Consider the following 12,330-nt stretch of genomic DNA (forward strand, 5'->3'; position numbering starts at 1 on the left):
GCAGTTGATATGGTGCTATGCTTTGGATGTGTGGCTACAACACTGTTGGTAACACACCATTGTTTTGGCTACTGCTGAGCAGTGCTCACACAGCACTCAAGGATTTTTCTTTTTGCCCACATTACCCCTAGCAATAGGTTGGGTGTGAATAAGAAGTTGGAAGGAGATGTAGCTGGGACAACTGACCTCAGCTAAGCAAACGGATGCTCCTATATATGGAACTCATCCTACAAACCACAGTGAATTCCCAAATTCAGTCTTCCTATTGAAGCTTAGCATGCACAAGCCTTGAACCTCTGAATCTGAGCATTACAGTTTTGCAGCAGACTTAGCCAAAGGCAAACTCCCAGTCCCTGGAACAGGCAGCAATGCTTTCTCACAGAAACTCAGGCAGCAAGTCTGCAGGACATGAGACCATGAAGAACACTAAGTAACACCTGAAGTCCAGGGTGTCTGTGGGTATTTCACCAGATTTTCTTCAGCCAGCTATTTTTGGAGATAACCATTAAATGAGTGATTCATAAATTAAAAAAAATGAAGGCATTGCCAAGTCAATCTTCCTCCTTCCCCTGCACAAAGATTATAGTACAGCACATACGATGCTGCCTATAAGGGATATGGTCATCTTATGGGCAAGACTGACTGTCACATGCCTATTAAATTCAGGATACTGTGAGGTCTGCAGCTGGTGTTACCAATGCTCCCTTTCTGCAAAACAACAAACTTGTCCTTTCTCAACTCTCAGCACCCACGTATGGCTCTTAGGTGCACAAGATGGGCAGGGGAAGACGAGGGAAGTGGAAAGCTTTATACCAACTTGCTTGGCTGACAGAATAGACAACATACATGAGGTCTTCTGGTGTTAGACTTTGAATGAGAAAATGGCAAGAGTATTCAGATCTAACAGCAACTATGTTGCTCTGCAGCCAATCTCACTGACTTTTTTTTAATTACTATTGTAGTAAAATAATCCAAGTTTGTGAAATGATCAAGGACACTGGTATCCTTTCAGAACACATTTTTTAATATGACCATACATTCCAGAGCCTATGGTCAGTCTAAATTTCTGGGCTAATCTTCTGCATATTCCTGTCCATCAGAACACTCTCCTCTGAGAGAGGCAACTGAGGGCATTTTGCACTGGAATTGACAGTGCTGAAACAAACTTCTTTGGTAAGGCCTGGTTCAAATGTGCCAGCATAGAGCGAAAATACTCTGGTTATTTTTCATTATAAATGGGTGATTCCAGTTTCTCTTTTCTGCTTTTGTAACCTTATGTGAATTATCTTCATAGGTACTGATTTTAAGGGTTTAACAGTTCTAAAAGACATGATGCACTGTAAAAATGTAACCTTTTACTAATGTAAAAGTCCTTCCTACTCTGAAGCAAGGTATCAGTCACAGTCAAAAATCTGATTCATCAGCTGTCCAGTCCACTTAGCTGCTCCTATTTTCTTTCATATTTTAATATTAAACACAAAAAATACTTCTCTGCACATTTTCCTCAATTTTCTACTTCAATGAAAAATTCATATGAATCTAGGAAGTCTGTTTAAAACAGATCTGACTACCAATGCATTTCTAACTTATATACCCTACCTTAACTACAAGAAGCCTTATGAAAGCTGAAGATCCATCAAATAATTTTGTGAAGAGCACTTAAAAGCAATTTCCAGTTTACTCACTAGAGCTCATATACGCCTCTATGGTTACTGAACAAAAGTGTTCCTTTCCTTTTATTAGGTAAGAATAGTATGCCTTGTGCATAAAGCAATTGGATTCCTTCCCTCTTCATTACCTGCTGGCAGTAAAACGTGCAAGAGAGCATAAACATTTGAGAATTGCCATACCAGAAAATAATATAAGTAATTGACTATAAGCTTGCAATAGGTTTGTAGATACGATTTTTCTGACAGCTCATATATTTATGCTATCCAAAGTTTAGTCCATATCTATTTATGGCATTAGTCACGTAGGCATCCTAGAATTTTTAAAGAATGTTTTTACAGCTTTCATACCTGACGTGCATATAAGTAAAAACTAATCTTTTCATAATATTTAAATTATATAAAGGTGAAATGTGTTATTCTGTTTACCCTCCTATAAGATACCATATCATATCATAAGATTTTTTCTTCAGACTTGAAACTGATGAAGAAACTTAGAAATCAGACTAACTCTTCAAAACTCAGGATACTTTTAGCAAGTGATGAACTCTTATTTTGCTGAACTAGCAAAAAGCCAGAAAACAGATATACTATATTGAAACACAAGTTATGTTACAGTGTTATCATTATGTACAGACTACAGTGACTCTGCAAACAAACTCTATTCATTTCTAATCAAGAGAAAAACCTGCAGGTCAACAACAACAACAAAAGCTGCCATTCTCATTTATAAAACTAGAATTACCACAAACCAAACTGCCAACCCGAGGGGGAAATGTAAGTATTGCAATTATTCCAGTCACTCATAGACACTGAACTACTCACACTGACTTGCATAAGCCAATTTAAGGCATTTACACCAAGCAAACCAACAAAACCAAACTGTCGTAAATATGATTCTGTGCACATGAAGGTTCTTCAGACAAAACAAACTCTCAAAGGCAAACTTTTTAAAGTCGTCCTTGATTCACACCTTCATTTTAAAAACCTAGGTATATGGATTTCATTAGATTTTCACAGTTAAAGCAAGGTACTTGAACAAGATTATGTAAAATGTGTTGTATCTTTATTCACTTGAATTAAAAACTTCACGGCAGATCTAACAGACCCTGCACCATAATCTTATTCCATTAATATGATTTTATCTGGGTCTAGGCTAATATGCTAATAATTTCTATGGAAATGGATTAAGACTATTCCTTTGTTATTACTTATTGACCGCGCAGTACTAACATTGTATTTTAACTGAATTTAAAACATTGGCTCAGATCTCATTTACTTTAGTCAATCTATTCCAAGAAGGCTTAAAACCTTTCACGTCTTATACTTAGCTGGATCAGTTTAGTTCCTTTCTAATGCATCAGACAACCTCAGAGGCCCTTTTACCTTGCTCAAAACAAGGTATGAACCACATAGAAGCATAATTTCCTAAAATGAAGTTGGCTGTCTTTTTATACTTACTGCTGAGACTACAGCAAAATATCACAGATAAATCTCTTTAAATTCTTATATTCATGTATTCATGGCCAGTCTTCGCGAACGAAGATTTGGGAAAGGTCTTCACCCTTCGAGCCCACGCAGTGGATTTTTTAGGTGAGACACAGTGTGCTCTGAACTGAGCCCACCCTTTAATCCTAAGGTTCATCTGCCGGGGCCAAACGAGCTTGGACAGTGGCAGCAAGGTCCTCAGGACGTAGGTTTATTTAGAGTGACTTTCTCTTAGATGGATGGCCTTACAGGGCTGTCGAGCTCTATCTGCCCGGGGAAGTCCCCTGACTGGGAATCGAACCCAGGCCGCAGCGATGAGAGCGCCACATCCTAACCACTAGACCACCAGGGGATTCATGTATTAAATCTATACAATAACCACCACATTTGAAATACTAGTTCTATGCATTCTGTTTCCAGTATATTAGGTTCTTGAAGCTGACAAGTTCAGAATAGGGTCTGAAAAAAAGAGAGAAAGCTCTTTTTCCTGATTGATACTTGGAAAAAAGCAAAAGATTGTGAGATGACTGGTAGGTAATGGTCACAACAAAAAATAGGAACCTGAAGCCAATCTAGAGATGGCCAAGACTGCAGAGTAGGAGAGGCACACTGAGTGCAGAGGTAACCAAGTTTTCCAGGGATTCTGAGGCCAAGGACTTGAGCAGAGTTTGCTGCAGCTCTAAATCTTTGAAAGGACTGCATTTGAGCCCAGAAGCAAGGACCTGTTTACAAGGACACAAAAGGCAGAGAAAAAGCTGTTTATCAACCCTTTTCCTATTTTGTATTATCTTGTCATGGAACTTGATTTAGATAAAAAGCAAGAGTTCTACTTTTAATCCAATAAAACCTAGGGTTTAAATCTTTAAGTAGAAATTACTATGAAGCAGAAAATCTAAACAGATCCATCTTAAAGCTAATCCAGTGTCCCATTATGAGATCTATAAATCGGATTAGGGTCAAAGTGTTTTAATGCATCTCAGTCCGCAAGCTGTGAAATGCAATAAACACAGTTTGTATTTTTATAAGCTATTTTAAATACACCTTCAGTTTTTGAATCACATATTATGGTTCTATGAACTCAGCTTACATATTTCTCCTTGCCTTCTATCGTGCTCATTAGCCTGGGCAAGATTACAATAATGCAGCTATATTAGTTCCAACTCCTCATTTAACTGTTTTCTTTTATAACTTTCCTTCTAAAAACCTTTCAAGTAGTACATAATACAACATCAGTGTACCCAATCAGAACTAAAGGGCATGTATTCCTAATTCCTTCTTCATGTATTTCCAGACAAGAATGAGCTGATTCATGCATGGCAACTGACTGAGCTCATAGTAAAAAACCAATCCAATCCAAGAAATCTTTTCCATCCCTATTCATGAAAGTGTGCTTTGCAGTCTGTTCCTTAACTATAACAAAAGCACCTTTTTTTGCTGAAAAATGTTTTTTGAGTGAGACTTAGAATCACAGAATCATCAAGGTTGGAAGAGACCTTTAAGATCATCAAGTCCAACTGTCCACTACAGTACTACAACTGTAAACCCTAAACCACTAAGCCACATCAGCCAGCACCAGATTCAGATGCTTTTTGAACACCTCCAGGGATGGTGACTCCACTACCTCCCTGGGCAACCTATTCCAATGCCTGACCACACTAACAGGGAAAAATTTTTTTCTAATATCTAATCTGAATCTCCCCTCAGATTCAGGCCATTTCCTCCTGTCCTCTCACTGCAAGCATGGCAGAAGAGACTGGTTCCCACCTCACTAAAACCTCCTTTCAGGGAGGGCAATAAGGTCCCCCCCTGAGCCTTCTATATCATACGATATAGGAAGCCCAGGATATATATAGGATCCAATATATATATATGTACTGGATGAATATAGGATATAGAATATATTATATCCTATATTCATCCAATATCAAGACCTCTACCCTTAGCTAGCAACCAGCTCACACCTTGGATCTTTCCTGGTGCTTATATCTCACTCACTGGCTAGTCCAGCATGAAATTTGCTACTTGTTACACAATGTGCATGATCACAGAATGTTTGTTTCCAGAAGCCGGTGTTAAGACATGCTGTCTTTGCAACAACTGGCTTCTAGATGCTTGTCTCTACAGCTGCTGACCCTGAGATTCCTAAGACTTGCAGTCTCTTTCCAGTGGTCGACATCAGCTTCTTATCCTATTTGTCTGGTAGTTCTACTTGAAGTTCGCTAGTGTTTACATACAGACACAGAAGAGAGAGTGCAGTCACTCACAATACGGTTGCAAACAGAATTTGACACATATACACAATAGCCTGTGGTGATCAAGTGCAGGACTCACAAGCATACTGCCCAGCAACCTGCATGTATGTGACTGCCCCTTTGTATTCCCCTCCCCCCTGCTTCCTCATGCTTCTTATACCCCAATCCACCTTGATTCCTCTATTCCCCTGCTTTTGGTCTCAGCCACCTAAACATCCCATTATATAAGATTCATGCAATATTATCTGCCCTATCCCCAAATTCTTTTCTCTCTGCATTCCACAAGAAGTCCTATAACCTACTATGCAATCAACCTCTTTCCTTGACTCACCTCACCACTTTCCTTCAATGGACTAGCAGAAGCAGATCACTGTGTTCTGTTTTCACTCATTAGTTTACTCCTCTGCTCCTCCCTATTGCTTTTCCTCTGATTCTTATAGTCTTTGTTTTAGTCACAGTCTTAAAGCATCATACTGAATACTGTTTCATGTAAACAGCCTCTGCGTTAGGACTTTTCTTAACAGAGTTCTGCTTCACAGAGTGTTGGACTAATACCTTGCACTAGCATCTTTTCTATCATTATGGCAAGCAGTATGATACAAACACTTCATGAAGTCTAAGCATACTAGAGGTATATATCTCTAGAGGTGCATTTAAAGAAGCCTCTCAATTAGCTCTATGGAAATTCAATCCTGTCACTAACAACTAATCAGATTGAAATAGCCCCAGAGGTTAATTTTTCTTACTTCTGTATCAGCTTGTTGCTTTCTTTAACTGCTATGAAAGTTAGGAGAGAGCTGACAAGTACTTTATCATCCTCACATAGAAATAAATTTTGTTTCACAAATGCAGAATTTACTGAGAAGAAAAAATGTTTATTAAATACTCACGCATCATTAACTGTATAAGTTGCTTCTGCCAGTCAGGTTTTTGTTTTCCTTAATTTTGTTCTCATTTCAAAGTTAATCACTTTGAAACAATTGCTTTAAAAGCCAAGTAACTTTAACCTATCATATACAATACCAAAATGGATTTCTCTTTACTCAGGTAAGCTCTATTTTCTTTGTCTTCACCCTCCGTATCATAATTTTTAACATCAAATATCAAGAAGCACTGTAGCCACAATCCAGTCTAACAGCCTACATCTCCACTGGAGATGAGTCAAGCTTCTTTCTGCTTTCAATCCTCCAGTTTAAGTAATATGAATCTATATGAAATTTCTAGATATTCTGAAAGTTAATATTTAAAAAATATTAAAAAATCCTTAAGAATACTTAAAAAATTTAAGGATTGCTAAAACTTTTTAGATTCACAGCTTCAAAGATTTTGAAATTTTACAACTGGTCCTTCAAAGTGATATTACAAGGCCTCTGATTTGTTTGTTCAGTCATCCATTTCAACATTTATGCTAAAATTCAACCCAATCTGTTTTGTTTACTAAAATAATCTGTGTTTAAACCAAAGAAAAAGACATGTTGATATCTACTTACAGTATAAACTGAGGCTTAAGTACATAAGACAAAAAATCTATTTATTACCTTGATCAGAAGTTACCCATGTTACTACACAGTGTAAAATACACCCTCTGCCTAACAGACAAGCCTGCAGCATCTTCCTCTGACATGAAATAAAATATCCTCAAGTTGAGACAATAGTTGCTGAGCAGAGAGACAGGATGGATTAATTTTTTCAACAGTACACTTACATGCCCAGGGACCAACACCAGAACTGCCCTCATTTTCTTCTAGCCGCAGGTACCAATTTTATAAAGGAAAAAGTTCAAGTAAAACTGAAAGACAAGCTCATCCAATTGCAATTATTTTTTCAACAGAGCCAAGAGGCAATTGATTGCAGATGGGTTAACAGTTCTGATGGATATATGAAAGGAATTTAGCAATAAAGAGATGCTAGTTACTTGAGCAACTAGGTAACTGGTAACTTAATTCTGCATCATACTTATGATCTTACAAAATTATTCAGAGTGAGAAACTTGTCCACTTCCTTGAAATTGTATTAACAGATCCTGCTTCTATCTTCTTTTGCTTTTATCTCTACCACAGCTACAGTGCTGTCTTCCAAATACCCTTGAGTTAATTTTGTGAAGACATAATTGTGCAACAGGATGTATGCAAGAGTCAAAAACTTCTCTGTGCAACTGTTTTAGTGCCATGAGCAATTATTAAAACATAATAAATTAAACAGTCCAAAGAAATATTCTTATACCTTTTAGCAAAAAGGCATACAATCAATACCTATATCAACTATAATTAAAACCGGAAAACACTAAAACTGCACGAGACTGGAATATTGTTGAAACCTCTTGGGGCATTATTTTTTTTAACAATTTAAAGTTTAAGTTAATGATGGAAATTTAATGTTATCAGTGACATCTAAAATAATTTTTATGAAAAATAAGTCAATATCTTTACTCTTCAGTAAGATGTGCACATCTGACAGGGCCTCCCACAACCCCACTGCCCTATCTTGATGGTCACACACTGTTGAGATTAAGGACTTTCTAGCATGATAAAATGAAACAGAGCACACAAAGACACTTGATTGCTTTGCTCATGCTCCAGTACTTGCATTATTTTAGGAAAACAAAGGAAGCCTATTATTCAAAACAAGATAAGATTATTATTTTGAGTGACATTATTTAAATTAAAGTATTTTTCCTCTTATCAACTTCATCTCATCCAATCCTTATCCTTCTTTACAGTCAGTTCCATGTATCAGTACCACTTCAGTAAAAGTGTCATGCATTTTGTTCCTTCACGTTTGATTGATTGTACACAATCTCCTAACTCGTACTATAATTTTTATAAAACTTCATGAATGCTCCTGTGGTTTCAAATGTTTCAGAATGACTAAGTCTTGGTCATACAGATGTTTTTTTCTAAAGACAGCATTCAGCCATGAATAAGGCTGATTTAGTTCATGCCTGCTTAAATGTGCCCACTTTATTTTGTGCAAGATACAAGTAAACGTTGTATGATATGTAACGTTGCTTACCTAATTTTCTCAAAATCACCAAGAAAAAAGGTGAAGCTTAGCATGAGCTGAAAATGCTATCTGTTAATAACTACTATCAGCTGGAAATCCAAGGCAGTATTATGTTTTGAACATGAATGGAGCAAAAATGTAGCTGAGGATCAATTAAAACTAAGCACACTTAACAACAGCTTTTTGTTAAAAAGAGTTCGGCAAGTTAAACAACGGAACATTTAACCAAAGCAACCCACACTTAAGCTTGTTCTCATAGTTTTTAGATTCTATTTGCATAGAATTAAAAGAAACGCCATATTAAAATACTGTTCTGTTGTAGACCAGAGTTGAGAGAATCAAACTGTAACAGCAAAGATGCACTGGGCTGAGGAAAAAAATGTGAGACTCCTCCTGAACATTGACTCCTTCTCCAACACTAAAAAGACAAAAACTTTTCTTTTTTTTCCTGACAAAAAAGAGTTCTCTTTCATTGCTTCTACCTGCAATATCTGTTTCTTAATTTCTTTGTCTGCAACTTCCAACATGTAATAAGAGCCATGACAGATTAATTTCATTAAGTAAGACTATTTTTCAGAGCAATCCCCAAGTATAAGGAGTCCTTTGTTACCTGTGAAAGAATGAGTAGCACAGTTTTGGGAAAAATCTAATTTGATTTGCCTTTCTCCAGATTAGCATTAAAAACAACCAAAGAACCAAAAATAATCTGATCTCTTCTGCAAGACTGAAAAGGTACGATTAGAAATGTAAAACCCAGCTGGGACAGGTCCATAGTCTGTAAAATGCAGACTGACAGAAGAAGAAGCCTTAAAATCCTTCGCCCTTTGTAGGGATAGGAGGAAGGGAAAAAGGTTGTCCTATTTTTTATCACATACTCCTAAATCCTGAGCTTTAACTCATATCTACTTAGTCTGAATTTGTGAAAACAAAGACTAAGAGTACAAATAAGACTATGTATTCAACCAGAACCAAAACACATTTCTATTTTTCTGTTCCTGTGATAAATACGATTGTTTATATATTATAATTTAATTTTATATTACATTTTATATAAAAATTGAAAGGAAAAAACACTTTAAAATTAAATCATTCAGAAAGGCAAATGATGCTTTGAAGGCTAGGGAAATGTTATCAGTGTTTCAAGATGTTCAGCTGATTTAGCAAATGTATCATCAATACAGTATCAAAATAAAGAAAACAGAATATTTATAACATAATTCTGCATTTAAATTATCATTCAGGTCAGTATTTGTGAGTCAACTTATTTCTACAACTTAAAAATAAATACCAAAACACATCACTTCCACCAAACTGGTGCTTAAGTGGACACCAAAAACTCTGAGGGCTTTCACTCTTCCACCAATCCTCACCATGCTACTCAGTTTTAAAGAAGAGTAGAATATTAGTGCATTATTTGCTCCAATGCATTTATCCTTGTACAAAACTACTAGGATGATAATTTGGAATACTTTGGCTAAGTAAAAAACATCACAGAGAACTAATGGAGACTGGTAGTTCCTCTTGCCTCACTTTTCCAGGCAGGTTAATTTCTGTGGGAGTTTTAGCTGGTCTTTAGGGAAAAACAAACACACCATCCTAACAAGCTACATTAAGTTCTTCCTATTTGGTTAAATTAGTATTTGTCACATTGTTTTTCCTACAGGAAGGGGAAAAGGTGCTAATATGATTGGCCTCCCCTTTTATTTGAGGGGTTCTCCAGTACCTTTTACATGCAAATAAACTGATGTCTGTACCTCTGTAATGCAGCCCATCTGGGGCTGGCTGGTACCAGCTGACTGAGAAACAGCAGCTCACTGTTACTGCTGAGTTTAAGCTCCCAATTTAGTCTCCATTTTGGGGAAGAAAAACAGCATTTGATATACCATCCTTGAAAGATAACCTCCAACTGACCCATTCCTGTCACTTGAAATAACTCTACACAAAAACAAGAGCCAGTTTCAAACTCAAAATGTAATATAATAAAAAAAACTAAACTCACAGTGTCATATTGTACTTCGGTTAATCAAGTGTTACTGCTGCAATCCTTCAGAAACATTTATCATCCTGATATGTTCAACAGAATGAAAAAAGTCTTAACTTTGAATGTCAATATTAGCTTGCAAATGCACAAGTAGTTTGTGGGAAAAAGAATAGTTTCTTCTTTACATCCTAGCCATTTAAGTTAACTGTTCCAGTACAACACAATCTTCTCTTAAAAGGGTTTACTTTCAAGAAATTAGATGTGGTTTCACAGTAACTATGGTCCTCAACAATGCAGTATTTTACAGTGAAAACATCACAAGATTTTCGTGAAAGTATTCAATTCATTTGAAATCTCTAAAACAAGCACCAGAGAAAGTTACACAGTGCTGAACTCAAACCCTTCCAAAGCATTAAGTGTCATGGACTTAGCTGAACCTTATAATTTAGGATATCAGAAACACTTACCAAGTTTTTCATGGACTGTTTTCCAAATAACTTCTGTCTTAATTCTGGATTGCTAGCATTGTTGTAGACCAGGTTTTCTTAATTTAAAAATTAGGCTACATAAAGAGTTCAGTACTACAAAAATCTGAACATTTAAGCGTATGAATTTTCTCCTTCTTTACCCCAGCAGCACACCAGAGCCTCAAGACGTTATACCCAGTTAGGCCTTTTCCATTTGCATTTGTATTGCACGAGGACATAAACAGGTGTCTTGACAAAAACTAGAACTGTCCTAGTTGCTCTGAAACTCAAGAAGTCATTCATACAGCTCAATCCAAGTTCTCTGTTCTAAACAGAGCAATGTGAGTGCCTTTACTAAATAAAGTGTTATTCCTTATACCATTTGATCACTTGTGAACAGTCATCCTCAGTTCACTTTTACAGCTCTTGTTTATGCTTGTGGCACACAATCTCCCCAGTTCACGCACTGGCCATGTCCCAGCTACGTCCCTCATAGTCCTGATCACTCGGTCTGAAGACCTAAATGGACCCCATGTCCTTCCCTTCCAACTTCCTTTGGAAAATAGGTACAAGTTGGATGGGGTGCACACAGAGCCTGCTCCAGTGTGCTGCACGAACAAGTACAATGAAGCTTACCTAAAGTGCTCCTCTGTGCTACAAGAAGGAACTTCACCTGAAGTACCTGCACGGTTTAAATCTTTATTTCAAAAAACTACTATGAGGCTTTGGTAGCTCCCTCACGTACCAGTAGACTATTTAGGCTACATATTTCTTTTTGAAGTCATCAAATGATTCTAAATAGGGCACATTCAATCGCCTAAAGATGAACAAAAATTCCACTCAGTAGACATACTAGAAATAAAATGGTGGTTTACTCTGTTCCTGAATGGAGAACTTCTCAGTCAGCTTAAGCAGGGTCGGAGGGGGGTCAGGTCAGAAAGGAAAAGGGAATCATATCTGATTTGGGAAATTTCATTAACTTCAGCTGTGCAAAAGAGTAATTTTTAAGAAGGGAAAGCTCCTCAGCAGCTGATAAAAGGGCAGGCAGGATGAAGTTTAAAAAAAGGCTAGCAAAAATCTAGCAAAAGTCTAGCTGGTCTTTCCCACCCATGAATTAAAGATTTTCTTGTGTAACCATCAATGAAACACATAAGATTGGTGGTCAAGTTACAGACTTTCTTCCCCTCCCCACTACTAAAATGGGCTCTTAAAGCATGAGATTTACTTTGTTAGTCAATTTAAAATCTCTTAATCTTAATTATCTGTATGGAATATCTAAAATTTGCTTTCATCACATGACAGTCTACCTTATGCTTTTATTTTTGCTCTTGGCATACAGGAGTCATTGAGAAGCACACAACTAGCTCCATCTGATTATTTATTCTTGCAATTTAACACATTTTTATATTGCTAAAATTGGCATTTGTGTTGCTTGTAAACAAGCTGGGCTTTGATTGGACATCTCAGCTCCT

At 36.9% G+C, this 12,330-nt stretch overlaps 1 protein-coding gene and 1 non-coding gene across 3 annotated transcripts in view; both read right to left on the bottom strand.

Moving 5' to 3' along the window:
• SMAP1 (small ArfGAP 1) overlaps positions 1 to 12,330 on the bottom strand; it is an 88,534-nt gene that overhangs the window by 28,577 nt on the left and 47,627 nt on the right. The window lies entirely within an intron of this gene.
• On the bottom strand, positions 3,436 to 3,507 carry TRNAE-CUC (transfer RNA glutamic acid (anticodon CUC)). The gene has a single exon. It is a non-coding gene; the product is annotated as a tRNA-Glu (tRNA).

The sequence above is a fragment of the Pseudopipra pipra genome, chromosome 3 (genome assembly GCF_036250125.1).
Source record: "Pseudopipra pipra isolate bDixPip1 chromosome 3, bDixPip1.hap1, whole genome shotgun sequence".
Classification (NCBI taxonomy): Eukaryota; Metazoa; Chordata; class Aves; order Passeriformes; family Pipridae; genus Pseudopipra; species Pseudopipra pipra.